Below are 15,957 nucleotides of genomic sequence, written 5' to 3'. Positions count from 1 at the left end.
CCGTTTCGAATCCCACCAGACGCATAACATTATCTTTCGAGGAGTTGCTTGTTTTTTCGAACTTTCCGCTGTTTCAAGTTCATGTACAACACCATTTTTCGTCTCCAATGACAGTACGATGAAGAAAACGTTACTTGTGACCACGAGTTGATCGATGACGACAGAAAATGTGGCCTCCAAAAAAGAGAAATTGGAAGAATTTTATACAAATTTTATAGTACCTAAAAATGGCTAATTGGCAAATATATCTATCTATAAAAAATACGTAATTTTACTATCTGAATTGACTATCTTTTAGTTCGTGTTTGAGCGAATTAAATAAACTACTATTTTTATCTTTATGATTAATAATGTTGGTGGTTGTTTTTCAACATCGTGACTAATAAAATTTTGTGGTAGAGACCTTTTTGCTTGACATATAAAGGAAATAATCCTGCAAGGCAATAGTGTTTTCTTAGAAGTCGTTTATAGTCAACACCGCTATCTTCAATATGATACACAATTTAAATGTGAGTATATATGTTTAAATAAAAAAACAGTTATTTATCGCTTCTTCCTGCTTAAAAATGTCTTAAGTTTTTGTAGGGTTCTATGCAATTTTTGCAATAGTTACTATTTCCAAAATTTAATAAAGTTTATTTTTCTTAATCTTCTTCACCTTTAATCTAATTAAAATACCTACAATAAGTAGGAAATTTTTACTAGTTCTCAAAAAATACCATTGTAATATTCCAGTATTTCTAAATTAAGAATCGTTTTTAAATGATACTGAAACAGTTTTTGTAGTTTTCATAGCATCGTTACCAACATAATTTGAAAGAAAAAATGATCGGTTTAGGATACTCCAAAGTTTTCAAATACGTATTGTATCATTATCGACACCTCTGAATCAAAAATAATTTTCAGGTGGCTCTTCTAGCAGTTCTTTTGGTTTGCACAGCGTCAAACCCACTAAGACCTCCCAAGCCCATAAAACTCGATGGAGGGAATTATGGTCCAAACCTTGGTCCTAAACCTCCATTTCGTGATGGTAGTTACGGACCTGGCGGACTAGATATTATAGATCTAGACGAAGAATTACTCCTCGATGGAGGAAGTTATAGACCCGGCAGATTAGACTTTATATCGATAGACGACGATATTATTAGCATCGATAGAGGAAGTTACGGAGCTGGTGAAGTAGATATATTAGTAGATGAAGGGGGAAGTTATGGACCAAGTTATGATTTCGATGATGGTTCTTATGCGTGACTGAAGTTATATTACTGACCATTATTGGCTGTATTATAATAACAAATGTTTAATTAAACTTGATCAACAATTTTGCTTTCATAACAATAAAAGTATTAGATTAGTAGAAGTTGTTTTGTTTCGTTTTAAATTTTCATTTAAAGCATTTTAATCCTACTTTCCCCTGGATGTCGACAACTTCCTAGTCATTTTTAGTATTCTCAAATCGAAGACATTAAAAAAAAAGATTTAAAGAAAAGGAAATTAGAATGATTCGATTAATGCTATTTCCAAATAGTTACATGGAATCAAAAATTCACTAACATAATTCATGCTACTTGGTCGTTTATTGTCAATTCCATTTCCTTCGATATGGGTCATGAAATGGCCGTAAGTATACAATTTTAAATAATGTTATTCTATTTTCTTTTTACAATTTTTTTTTAATCAGATTATAATAGTTAAATCTGATAATAAGAATATTACATTTACATTTTGTAACAATCATTAAGTAGTTTTTAATATCTTAATAAACTGCAACTACATAATAGGAAATAGAGTTCTGTTATATTCTTCTCCCATACATTTTTTCTGACACTTTGATACAAATTTTGACATTTTGATACAAATCACAACATTGACAAACATTTACTTGTTCCCAAAAAAAATAACTGGAAATTCTAAAATTGCCTGTCTTTAAATTATATTGTTGTAGCCATTTTTGCACACATAGAATGACAAATTTAATTTAGAATTACACAGAAAATATCTAGCTCTACTCCAAAAAACATCACATATCGCAGATTATTACGAATATCTAAAATTGAGGACTTTATCCGCATCACTGATAAGTGGAGGAAGATATTTTACAAGTTGATGAATCACATGGGATGGAATTCTTCCACAATGGCAGAAGATTTTATTCTATCTTATAAAATCTAAAATGTAGTTTTCGCTTTAACTTAACCAACACTTACCGGTTTGTCTATCCTCTTGTGAGATACGAGAAAAACACCAAAGTTGGCTCACTCGGTATATTAAGTCTGTACTTTTCCATGTTGATATAAAGGTTTGTTAGGTAGGTGTTTGTGGCACGAAATTTTTATGAGATATGTACAACATACTAACAATTTATTTAATATCGTTACTGATAACACTGCTTTTTACTGTCTACCTAAAAGTATATAAAGCAAGCTATTCATTCTTTAAATCATTATTTCTTTGGACACTATCATCGGTATAAGACGTCTCCTTAAATATGATTCTCAAATTGACTGTAAGTATGGGCACCTAACATTTTTAAATGTAGATACGTTTTACTCTCCGTATGCAAACAATATTTTTGTGTTTATATAAAATATTATTGTACCCTCGTATTAAAACACTAATCGTTACTTTCAGGTGATTACCTTGGTCGTCCTATTAGCTTATGTCACAGCTTCAGATGATGGACCAGAAAACGTTATTGAATCCAAGGATATTGTCGAAACTAAGACTTCTTTATTTTCCTTCATACAACCACTGGGACGTTATTTAGATTACAAGAAATACATACCCTTACTTTCAGACTATTAACGTCCTACTACGAATCTTGAGTAGCTCTAAACTGCAATCAATGTTAATAATGAACTGACAAATGAATAATTAAGGAAAACTTATAATAAATAAAATATGTAATTAAACATATGTGTCTGTTTAAATACAAAGAATCTTGTAAAAACATATCTAATATTGGCTTATTTTAAAATAATACACTTTTTATTAATAAAAAAACAATAAGTAATAATGATTAATAGAATCAAAAGCTTTAGTTTATAAAATTAGAACGCTGCCACTATCAGTCCCTTTGATTAACGCTATGGAAACATCAAATCTCTTTAAATTTGTACATCTAACTAAAGAATTTTCTCAAAACTCTTTGATATCGACTTCCGCAGACTAGTTTTTCACTAACTTCGTTTTTCATAAATGAATTCCTATAATTTTCATGTTTCATCTATCTTTTAGCATACAATATGTTACCAAAAACAAATTTTTTTGTCGTGATATCCAAGTTTTTTGGGCTCAAAATGTTAAGTTCCTCTTTGAATGTAGAATAATAAAGTAGGAAACTTGACTATTTTTGTATTAATAGATTAGGTTAGGATTTAAGAAAATGTGTTTGGCTGTTGATTTTCAGCCTAAAGAAGCATTGGTGAAGTAAAACAAAAGTAGTTTAGAATACTGTAATGAGAAAATAACACTTTCCAAATAACTGAAGTAGATTTAGGTAACCCATGTTGTGTTCCAAATGAAGCAAAAATTACGAGCTAGTCGTTTATTCATTTGAATAAGTCATTACCATTCCGAAAACTAGTAGCTACGCCTGATTAAAAAGAAGCAAGCTTGGGTTGAGAAGAGGCAATTCTGTTTTAAGAAGGGACAACCCTAACATGATCCTAAGTTAAGAGGGGTTAGTGCAGAATTGATAGCAGTAATCCCTAAGTTAAGTAGTGATACGCCTGGATTAAGAGTTGGCTGGTGACAGTTCTATAGTTTGGTAGGAAATCGCAAATAAACTTAAAAAATAGATCGATTCTTGTTAAGTAAAATTACCAATTGCAACTTCTTGTAACCCTGTTTTATATTTACTTGATATATAAGGAAATCATGTGGATTTCTTACTGAGATAAGTTTACAGTTTGTATTTTTTAAATAGAGCATGGTGAGTACGGCTCAATGAAATTTGTTCAGTTCAATCTTGGAATTTTGTCTTCAAAATAGAAAACTAGCTGCTTGTTCAAAACAGATTAGGCTGTTCATTGTCACTTTTTTATTGCATAAAATATGTTCTGAATTTTTTATTATTTGTTTACTTATTATGTTTGATATTTTCTTATGTTCACTGTTGCTTCAACTTCTAAAATCCTTAAGTTCTTTCCTCAATATAGAATCTTAAGATAGAAATATACCTAGTAGTAATAAATCTAAATTTAAATAACTGCAACAGATTTGGGAATCATGTCAAATAAAAAAAAAAACAGAAATTATTTGCTCGTAGTTTATTCATAACATAACACCATTTAGTAAGTTAGTAGCTTGGCTTTTGGAATACATTAATATCGACATCAGTTTTGTCAGTATTGGATATATTAATGTCATCTTTTCCAAGCTTTGCCAAGGATCCTGGGTAGACAGGACCTAGTCCTGGGTTGACCAAAGGTACTCCAGGATGTAGGAGAGGTACTCCAGGATGAAGGAGAGGTAAACCTGGATGTAGGAGAGGTAAACCTGGTTTTATGAGAGGTAAACCTGGATTAGGGAGAGGTAAACCTGAATTTACGACAGAGAATCCATGATTAAGAAGGAACAACCCTGGATTAAGACCATACGTTCCTATGTTAAGAGAGGTTAGTCCAGGTTTTAAAAGAGATAAGGTTGGATTGATTGAAGTAATCCCTAAGTTAAGTAGAGATAAACTTGGATTAAGACCTAGCCCGGTGTTCAAAAGAGACATGCCTGGATTAATAGTAGTTAGTCCCGTGTTCATAAGAGATAGTCCTGGATGAGGACCAGCTAGACCCATGCCAAGAGCTAATCCTGAACTTAGAGGACTTAGATCGGTGTTAAGAATGGATAGTTCTGGATTAAGAGCAGTTAGTGGAGAACCAGCTCCGGCATATGCCAATGATCCATAACCTCCCCATGGTCCATAACCTCCCCAGTTTCCATAATCTGCCCATGGTCCATAAGGTCCGTAAGGTTCATAGTATTGTCCCCGCGGTATGGCATCAGATATTACAAATTTATCACCGTCGTTTTTGGTGTTAACTGCAATAGCGATATCACCATTGTCACGTGATGTCGGTAAAGATGCTGCACAAGCTACAAGTGCAATTAAGGCGACCACCTGAGAACAAGTAAGATGGTGTTAACGCTTGCAATTTAATTTACATGAAATATCTATAACGGTTTTGATTAGTTTAGAAAATTAAGGAGTTGCGTTTAACATTATTCTTTGTTGTCTGTTCACTCACAGATAAACCTTATTTAAAATAAGTTTTCTTATCTACGTGGAATTATTTCCGTGGGAGCGTATATATTTTTTCAACAAAGAAACTAGGTATTAATGAAAGTGAATATTGAAAAAGATTCTTAAACCTAATTACACTTAAACAACAAATGTAATAACATACATGTAATAATAAATATTTACTTACGGTCAATTTAAGAGCCATGTTGAAGCAAGTGTTGCTTGACTGTTGACTTTTCAGGAAACAATGATGATCTGAGGAAACTGTTGACCTTATATACTGCAAAAAATAAACGTCGACAAGGGAAATCAGATACAAAAATTTAATCACTCACGAAATTGCAATCATAAGGTAGTCGTGTTAGAAATGGCATATAACTTACTCGTATTATTTGCTATAATATAATAATGATAAAAAATATTGTTTTTTTACAATTAGGTACCCACAGCAAAATGGATTTTGCTTTCTCACCATCAAAGCAAGTATCATTTTCTTTAGAAGCTGTTGGTTTCGTTGAAAGCTGCTTTCCGAAATGATTGTAGATGGGTCGTAGTAATCTACGAGAATTTTTTTCCGAAAATAATAATTTGACCAAAAATTTTCAATATAATTCGACTCGCTGGAGGTGTTGTACAGTTTGATAGAAAATAGAAAACAAATATTAAGAAGTATGACTTTCGCCTCTATCCTATCTGGGGACACTGGTATCAATGCATGGAGTGTAACATTTGCTACGACTTTAGTTAAAATTTTTCATGAACACTTATAAAATGGATATAATACATCCTCAGATAGGAGGATACAAAAAATTAATAGATGCCTAGATGATGGATAAAGTGTTGCGGTTGCTCTTCTCTGCTATCCTTTTATTTTCTAGCTTCCAAATCCAAGAGAGCTTACCTACATGACATCTGTTAAAGGGGCCTGCAAAACTCTTGTACTGCCACTGGCAATAAGTGCAACCTTCATATTCTTAAATCGATCTCTAAACCAATAATAATACAAACTAATACAAATAACTTTTTTTTGGTAATAACAATTGATATATTTCATTGTTTACTTGTTACATTGACACTTGCATCACTAGGACCTTTTTTATTGTTTGTACATTACCTAATTTTCTGAATACTAGTTTTACGTTTACGTTGTGCTTTTCAACTGGTTTGTAGATTTATTTTTCTATTAATTTTGTGTACGTTCCATATATTTTTTATTTTCACATTTAATTTTGTTACTTCTTGCATCCCTTAATAGTCTTTGACCTTTTGAATGGTATAATCTAACGAAAAATTCTCCAAATTTGAAGGTGTCCATATGTATATAAAAACGTATGTCATATTATCCTGTGCAAATGCTCGATCAAAAAATGCCATTCTCTGGGAACTCCGACTGTAGTAATCTAAGTAAGGAATTTTGGTACCACCATAAAAAAAATGAAGAAAAGGATATACCTATTGCATACAAACAAGTAAGTCACCATATTCACAGAAGCTCCAATTATATTTCGCAAATGATTCTAGGATATGAACCATAAAGTCGTAGGTGAGGATATACTTGAGAACGAACAATTCTGGACGAATCAATAGGGGCGGGAAAATTAAGTCGGTAGCTAATAACGACCAAATAGACAGAGACATTTTGTTGAAGTGGAATGGTAGCAGAGGAATGATAGCAGTGTAACCTGAAGGGTTATTTCTGTATTTAACCATCTAGCGTTATGACCAGTATCATAACGATATTAACTTGCAAAAGAGTTTACCATTTACTTCTCGAAAGGAAGTTGGAACAAAAAAGAAACTCCAAAACTTTCTTTGAAAGGGTTTTAATAACAATAAAAACAAAAAACAAAATAACGATAACACAACAGACTCGAACAAATACTATTGATTCATTTGACTATTACACGTCTAGTTATGAAAATAGACAGCATAGACACATAATCATATCGCGTTGTGTGAAATGGAAAATTATTATGTAAGTATCTAACTGTTTTATGGCTTGTTGTTGTGTTGTTGTTTTGTTTTTTCAAATATAAATCTCGTCTAAATCTAAAAAATATTATTTTGTATGCCCTTTTAGAAACCGCTGATGTTAAGTTTTACATAAGATGGAGGAACAGAAGGTTAACGGTGACAAAGAAGAGCATGGGTATAATGTCAATCAACCAGAGGAAATAGAATTAGATGGAAAGAAGCTCAACCTTTCAGGGGATGCTTAATTCTTAAAGTGGAAGAGTTATAGTGCAAATTCTCATGTAATACAAGAAAATACGGGTGCAGCGGTGCTAAGAAAATAAACTGGACAGTTTTGGGAGCGATTTGCCATCATTTCTAATACTTAAATGTATGTTTTATGTTTACATTAGAATCTTAGCTTGTAATTACAGTTATCCAATAAAATTTCTGAAAACTTAATGTCATATGTTTTTAACTCATACAGAGTATACAATAGTTTAATACATTTATTATTATAAAACTTATAACCTGTACTAGATGTTCTAGTAACGATATGGAACACTTTAATAACAGTTATTGCTATTATTTCGTAAATGGTATAAAAAACGTTGTATAATAGTTATACAATAATTTAATAAAGAATAAGGTTTATAGTCACTATACAACTGTGCTAGCAGTACGCGTTTTATATCCAATATTCACCTGTTTAACTGTCACATATAGTATACAATGGTCTTATAATGGCATATAGAATTCTAATAAAGAATAAAACTCATTTCTTTCAGTGTATAAGGTGATTGTGGATTAAATTATTTTATTGAATAATGAAACTTACGTGGTGAAAAATTGCCATACTGTTGTCTTTAATGGAGATTCTACCTTTCATTTTCAATTTGTTCATATTTTACATTTTTGTTTATTTATTTTCTCTTATGTTCACTATTATTTTAATTTAAATTCATAAAATGAGTTAAAATTTTTATGAAAAAGATCTGGATGTCCTGTTTAAAAGAAAAATACAAAATGTATATGCATGTCGTTTATTCATTAGAATATATTATCATTTAGTAGCTTAGAAGCGTCGATTTTGGTCTACATTGACGTCGACATCAGTTAGGTCAACAGAGGAAACCTTAATGTCATTATTTGGATGGAATCTTGGGTCAAGTAACCCAGAGCTCAGAAGAGGTCCACCTGGATAGTAACCAACCAATCCCCTGTTCAGACCAGCTCCGAAGTATGGTAATGCTCCATAATTTGCCCAAGATCCATAGCTTCCATAACCTGTCCAAGGTCCGTAACCTCCCCAATTTCCGTAACCTGTCCATGGTGCATAGGATGCCCATGGCGTGATATCAGACACTTTCACATCATCACCCCGGTTGTCGGTGTTAACAGCGATTGATACTGGATCACCCTTCCTGTTGAATCCCGCCGGTTCAGATGCTACGTAAGCAACTAGAGCGAGTAAGGCGGCCAACTGAAAGTAGTAAATTTTAATTACAGCCAATTTCTTCATTTTGTGTTAACAAACTTTAAAATAGATTTCCGCATCCACGTGGAAATATTTCTGTCTAAGCAAATATTAAATATTTAGAAGAATAAGTAGTAATAATTAACTTATTGTTTTAATGAGGGAAATTGTAGGTATGAATGAAATTGTATATTGGAGATCTTTTTACTAAAAGGACTAAAAAATGTAGTTACTAAACGCCGAATTTTTATATATCTACTTACGGTTAGTTTAAGAACCATGTTGAGGGGGATGTTGCTAGATTGTTGACTTTCAAGAAAACAATGTGGATTTGGGGACACTGTTGGCTTTATATAGTCGAAAAACAGGGACACCGATAAACGGAAATCAGTTACAAATACTTTATCATTCACGAAATTGCAATTAATATGTGTTCGTGATTTAAATAAAAAAAAATTATTTTTTAATAACAATCATAAAAATTATTCGTTTTCATATTTAGTACATGTGGATAATTTGCTCTTGAAATTTGATTTAAAAAGAGGAATTTGAAATGAATGTTGAAAACACGAATTAATCTAGAATTTTTTTTTAAGGCCAATAAACCTTATCGGCCAAAAGTCACTGGTTTTACAGACGCAGAGTATTAAAAAATATATTTATTCAAATAACTCTAAAGATGCTTAATGAAGTGTAAGTACAAAAAGAACAAACCCCTGGAGACTTATGTTGTAAATATATTCTAAGCCAGAGTACCTACAATAATAATAAAAAAAAACACTGAGTAATATAAGTATTGCTATTAATGAAATATTTATTTGAACCTTAAGCTATTTTGCGAAATAAACACCATTGCCGACTGCTATATGTTACAGGATGCGCTTAATGTCATTAGTTTGTGGTGTCTAAATAATAATTTAACGCTAAATGTCTCCAAGTGTAATATCATTACATTCACCAAAAAAAAAAAAATAAATTCTGTACTATTCGATTATAAATTGGATAATATAATATTGCATAGACCCGATTACATAAAAGACCTTGGAGTTACATTTGACCCTACTTTATCTTTTACAAAACATATAGACATAATTGCGTCATCTGCTTTCAAGAATATGGGGTTGAATACGGAATTCCAAAGGCTTTATCAGTATTTCTACACTACGATTGTTCTACACTACCTTTATTCGTTATAAATTAGAATATACATCAATAGTCTGGAACCCAATTTATGCTAATCAAATTGCAACTTTGGAAAGAGTACAGCGTAGGTTTATGAAATCAGCTGGTTACTTATTGGATGGTACATATCCCCCTCAGGGTTTTCCGCATGATCAATTACTTGAGCGTTTCAATATTCATGTCCTTGCTAAGAGAAGATCTGTTTTTCAAGTAATGTTTTTGTATAAAGTTCTACATAACATTTTGGACTGTCCAAGTGTTTTAAGTAATATTGATATCAAAGTACCGCGTCTATCAGCTAGAAGTAATAACGTTTTTAATCTACCCGCAGCACGTAGTAACATCCTAGTAGCATCACCATTGTATTAAATGGTTTCGAAATACAGTAAGATAGAAAATAATGTCGATGTTTTTTGTTGTATGCCTAATGATATAAAAATGCTTTACTTATGTAGTCATATCTGTCTTTTATAGTTTGTTTGCCTTTTATTTTGTTCTTTATATCTGTGTTATTTGTAAGTTTGTACTATTTTTTTCTCTCTATTTTTTCATAGTTATTTTTTCTCTCTTTTAACTTTTTTTATATTTTAAAGCTGTTCCTTACAAGAAGAGACATCCGTAACTTGTACAAATTCTTCACAAACTTCGACAGATGTTATGCGCTCTGAAAATGATGGCAACAGTACTATAGGGGTTGTTATTAAAGGAAGTTAAATGTGTCTATTATTATTAATGTAAATGTTAATGTTAATAATTAAATAAATTAAATTTGATTTATAGGTTTATTATTTTTTCATTATTTTACTAGTGAAATAAAAAAATTACTTTATTCCACTAGTGGAAAGTATCACTTTAGACGGTTCATATGTGTGGATAAAAGTCCGATTATAAGGTGAATGTGGATAAAATTATTTTATTGAATAATGTAACTTAGGTACTCAATTGTGAAAAATGGTCATACTGTTGTCTTTAATGAAGATTCTATCTTCAATTTTCAATTTGTTCATATTTTATATTTTTGTTTATTTATTTTCTCTTATGTTTACTATTATTTTAATTTAAATTCATAAACTGAATTAAAATTTTTATGAAAAAGATCTGGATGTCTTGTTTAAATGAAAAATACAAAGTTTATATGCTAGTTGTTTATTCATTAGAATATATTATCATTTGGTGGCTTAGAAGCGTCGATTTTGGCCTACATTGACATCGACATCAGTTTTGTCAACAGAGGAAATCTTAATGTCATTTGGATTGAATCTTGTGTAGGATCTTGGGTCAGGTAATCCAGAGTTCAGAAGAGGTCCACCTGGATAGTAACCAACCAATCCCTTGTTCAGACCAGTTCCGAAGTATGGTAATGCTCCATAGTTTGCCCAAGGTGCATAACCTCCCCAAGCTCCATAACCTGTCCAAGGTCCGTAACCTCCCCAATTTCCATAACCTGTCCATGGTGCATAGGATGCCCATGGCGCGATATCAGACACTTTCACATCATCACCCCCGTTGTCGGTGTTAACAGCAATTGATATTGGATCACTCTTCCTGTTGACCGCCGGTTCAGATGCTACGTAAGCAACTAGGGCGAGTGAGGCGACCAACTGAAAATGGTAAATTTAAATTAGAGCCAATTTCTTCATTTTGTGTTAACAGAATACAGAAGTATTATAAAATCTGTTAGGCTTATGTTGTTGTAGAAAGAAACTGCAGGAGTGCATTGAAATTTTTATAGGTAGTAAGTCAACTTGTTTTAAATAGGTACTACATAAATCAAATTTTATATAATTTTAAATTATAGACAGTTTATGTTTTACTAACTTGCAGAAATAATGACAACAGAAATTATATGATATCTGTATATGGAAAAACAAACACGAAACATTAAATATGGAAGAAACCTTTTGGAATAATATATTATTAAACATCAAATTTAAAAGAAAAACATTTACTTACAGTTAGTTTATGAATCATGTTTGAAGAAATGTTGCTTGACTGTTGACTGAAGAGAACACTGATGCTTTGAAGAAATTGTTTGCTTTATATATGCAAAAGACACTGACGTCTGTAAGAAAAAATCGAATACAAAAATGTTATCATTCACGAAATTGCAGTCAATTCAGACTCGTGTTTGAAATGGAACATAAATAATTTTATTTGCTATAATAATGATAAAATTTATTCGTTTTTTTCCTCGCAAAATGCACGCGTCAAAGAAAGCATGACGTATTTTTTAGAAAATAGTAGCACTTTCTAACGACCTCAAACTTTAGTTAAAAGCAAGTATAAGAATATTTGAATAATTAGTATAGATATTTCCGAGGGGTAGACCGCTCCCTGAATTCTGTACAAAAACTTCTTTATACTTCCTCAAACTTCCTCGGACCTTTTCTAGACTGCTTCCTCCACATAAATGTTTAACATTATCCGCATTTTTCTACCACAATTAACCTCGGTAATAACCATTTTTCCATATTTTGGTCAGTTTTAAGATTTGTAAGGATGAAAATGTGAGATGTTTCTTTTCCTGATGCCCAAAAACCCAAACTTTTATCGTAAATACGATCAATTGTGTTTTGTCTAAGTGTCTATAAGAGCGTAATTAATATAATGCAAAATATCTTTTCAATCCTAGAAATTGCTCAGGATCTAGCGGTGTTTTCGTGAGTATTGCTCATTTGCCATGTTTTTAATTTTATAACTATGTGGCAAAGTTTCTTTCAACTTCCTTAAAACTTCCTCCAATTTCTTCCCGACTTCCTGGGGACATGTACAAAAACTTCCCCATCGGTTTACCCCTCGGATATTTCAGACTCTAAAATACTAATTATACAGACATTTCAAAAAGGTTTGGCCGTCAATGGTTTATTATTGGGTAAATTGGATGAGATTGGTTGAAATGCTGATCTTGTTGCCTTATTTTATTCATTCTTATCTGATATATCACAGTACGTGCAATATTGCGTGGTTATTAGTCTATGAAATATCCACAGAAGTCAGGTGTTCCGCAGGGATCAACTCTCGGTCTCTTATTGTTTATTTTATTTATTAATGATATTACTGCTAACCTGAATGTAAACTTATTAATTTATGCTGATGATGTTAAGATCCTTCCCAAGATTGAATCATACACTGATTCGAAAGCGAAATATAAATCTTATTAATCTGTGATACCTTAATAACAAATTACCCAAGTGCAATGTAATATCACATTGTCGCAAGTCTCGTGTGCTGGTTCATGATTACAAGTTGGACAACATTACTTTAAATAGACCTGAAGCTGTATGCGATCTTGGTGTCAGAGAAACTATCTCTTAAAATAAAAAATTTAGACGGACCTAAACTTTCTGTACTTTTCCGGTTTGTTCATGATTTCTCATAAAGTTGGCCACGGATTTCAAATTTGTTTTTACAAGCATCAGGGCCTCAAAAAATGTAACAAAAAACTTAAATAAAGATTTTTAACGTGCATCGTGTATTAAGCGAGATACATTGAAGTGACCCTCTTATAGTAGACAGCCTGTATATCTGAGGCTGTTGTGTAAAATTTCATCTTCACAAAGTAGTATAGCTAGGGCCTTGGAGCCTCCATCATAAAGACATGACCACAAGGCAACTAGCAAGTTTCAAGTGCTATTGTTGTGGAATCGTAGCAGTTGGTATCCTGAACCAAGACAACTTTTTGGTTTTGGTTGCAGTGCCAAGGTCAAAAAAGTTTTTATTTTATTGCTGTTATCTCTCAAAGTTGCTCAAATCCGTCACGTCAATTTGGAGAAAACTTTTTATGCTTATAACTTTGAAACAAGACCTTCTAGAAATGTGTGCTTTGATGAGCTAATTAAACACATTACAGATTTTAAGCTGTCAAAGTATCAGCTATTAACCTCATTTTGTTGTCAAGATATCAGCTATTGAACATTAGGTTTATTTTTATGCGACAAATTTTGTGAATTTTCAATCCCAAATAGCCCAGATTTGAAGTAAACGACTGTCTGTGAAATATTGAGACAAAGGGATACACATATAAATATAATAAAAAATTGCATGTTTCAGTATTACACATCAGTTAGATATAGATAAATCAAAATAAAAATATCTAAAGCTAGGTATTTGGACATGAAAACCATGATGGTGACAATTCTTTTTCTAGGTTCTATAGTTGGTTGGAAATAGCAAAGAAAAATAAAACGTTTCTTCTTTTCTTAAATAAAATTACCATCTTGATATACCAGGAAACTAAATGAAATTTATTTGATTCACTTCAATCTTGGATTTTTCTTCTTCAAAATAGAAAAATAGCTGCTGCTTCATGACAAATTATGCTATTCATTGTCAATTTCTTCTTAGTTATTTTTTACTAATTGCTTACTTGTTATGGTCGATTTTTTAAATAAATATGGAATTGTAAGATAGACCTAAATCATAAATTTGGGAATAGTGTTAAAAAAAATCAGAAATTGTTTGCTTTTGGTTTATTCATAATATAACATCATTTAGTAAGTTAGTAGCTTGGCTTTTGGAATACATTAACATCGATATTATTTTGGTCAAAACTGGAAAAATTAATGTCATCTATTCCAAGATTGCTTCGGGGTGGGAGAGGAGGTAGTCCTGTGAAGACAGGGCCTAGTCCTGGGTTGACCAAAGGTACTCCAGGGTTTAGGAGAGGTAAACCTGGTTTTAGGAGAGGTAAACCTGGTTTTAGGGGAGGTAAACCTGTATTTACGAGAGATCCAGGATAAAGAAGGGACAGTCCTGGGTTAAGACCGTACGATCCCAAGTTAAGTGAGGTTAGTCCAGGTTTCAAAAGATATAGGGTTGGATTGATTGAAGTAATCCCTAAGTTAAGTAGAGATGAACCTGGATTAAGAGCTAGCCCAGTGTTTAGAGATAATCCTGGATTAAGACCAGCCAGACCCGTGCCTAGAGCTAATCCTGGACTTAGAGGATTTAGATCGGCATTAAAAATAGATAGTCCTGAATTAACGGCAGCTAACGCTGAACCAGCTCCAGCGTATGCCAATGATCCAGAACTTTCCAAAGGTCCATAACTTCCCCAGTTTCCATAACCTGCCCATGGTCCATAACCTCCCCAGTTTCCATAACCTGCCCATGGTCCATAACCTCCCCAGTTTCCATAACCTGCCCATGGTCCATAACCTCCCCAGTTTCCATAACCTGCCCCTGGTCCATAGCCTCCCCAGTTTCCATAACCTGCCCATGGTCCATAGCCTAACGAAGGTCCGTATGGTGCCCATGGTGCAGCATTAGACACTATCATTTTGTCGCCATCGTTGTCGGTATTTACAGCGATTGCGACTCCGTCGCCCCTCTTGTCGTATGATCCTGGTACTGATACTGCACAAGCCACTAGGGCAAGTAAAACAACCACCTGTAATGTTAAATTATTATTATTACAAAAGCTTTAAAAAAACAGAAACATCTGTTATATCCAAAAATACAAACAAAACTTATTTAAAAAAATGCTTTGAAAACTTATTGTTTCAACATTTTTTTCTTTGATTTATGTCTATTCCTTTAGAATACCGTTCAAAACAATTTTCTGCAATTCATATAATTTACAAGGAAAATTTCTTTGGAACAAAATATTGAATCGCTTTATTTATAAAGTTGACCCGTGGAAGAGATATCTGGGATAGGCAAAATAATACAATTTTTTAACACATATTAAAAATAATCATATAATATAAAATTTATACTTACGGTCAGTTTTTGAACCATGCTGAAGGATATGTTGCTTGACTGTGACTTCCAAGGAAACACTGACAAGTTTAAGAAACCCTTTGCTTTATATACGCAAAAAAGAATTGGAAAGATACATATAATAGTATAATCACTCACGAAATTACATAAAATACAAATATTACTTATTTCATATCGATAAAAGTTGAAATTATTCTTTTTTTATATTTCGCATATGAGAAATCATTGGTTTATCTGCACATAAAATTATATAAGACCGTAAGAAACATTGCCTGAAAATTACACCGTTTTAAATAATAGGATTTGGTAGAAATCTTTATGAAAAGAATCCTAGTTTTAGTACAGAAATATATTTTTTTCTGTTTAGCATAATCGTAGTCTT

The sequence above is a fragment of the Anoplophora glabripennis genome, unplaced genomic scaffold, assembly GCF_000390285.2.
Source record: "Anoplophora glabripennis isolate ALB-LARVAE unplaced genomic scaffold, Agla_2.0 scaffold42, whole genome shotgun sequence".
NCBI classification, from domain to species: domain Eukaryota; kingdom Metazoa; phylum Arthropoda; class Insecta; order Coleoptera; family Cerambycidae; genus Anoplophora; species Anoplophora glabripennis.
The sequence above is the reverse complement of the archived record's forward strand: the minus strand, read 5'-3'. Positions refer to the sequence as shown.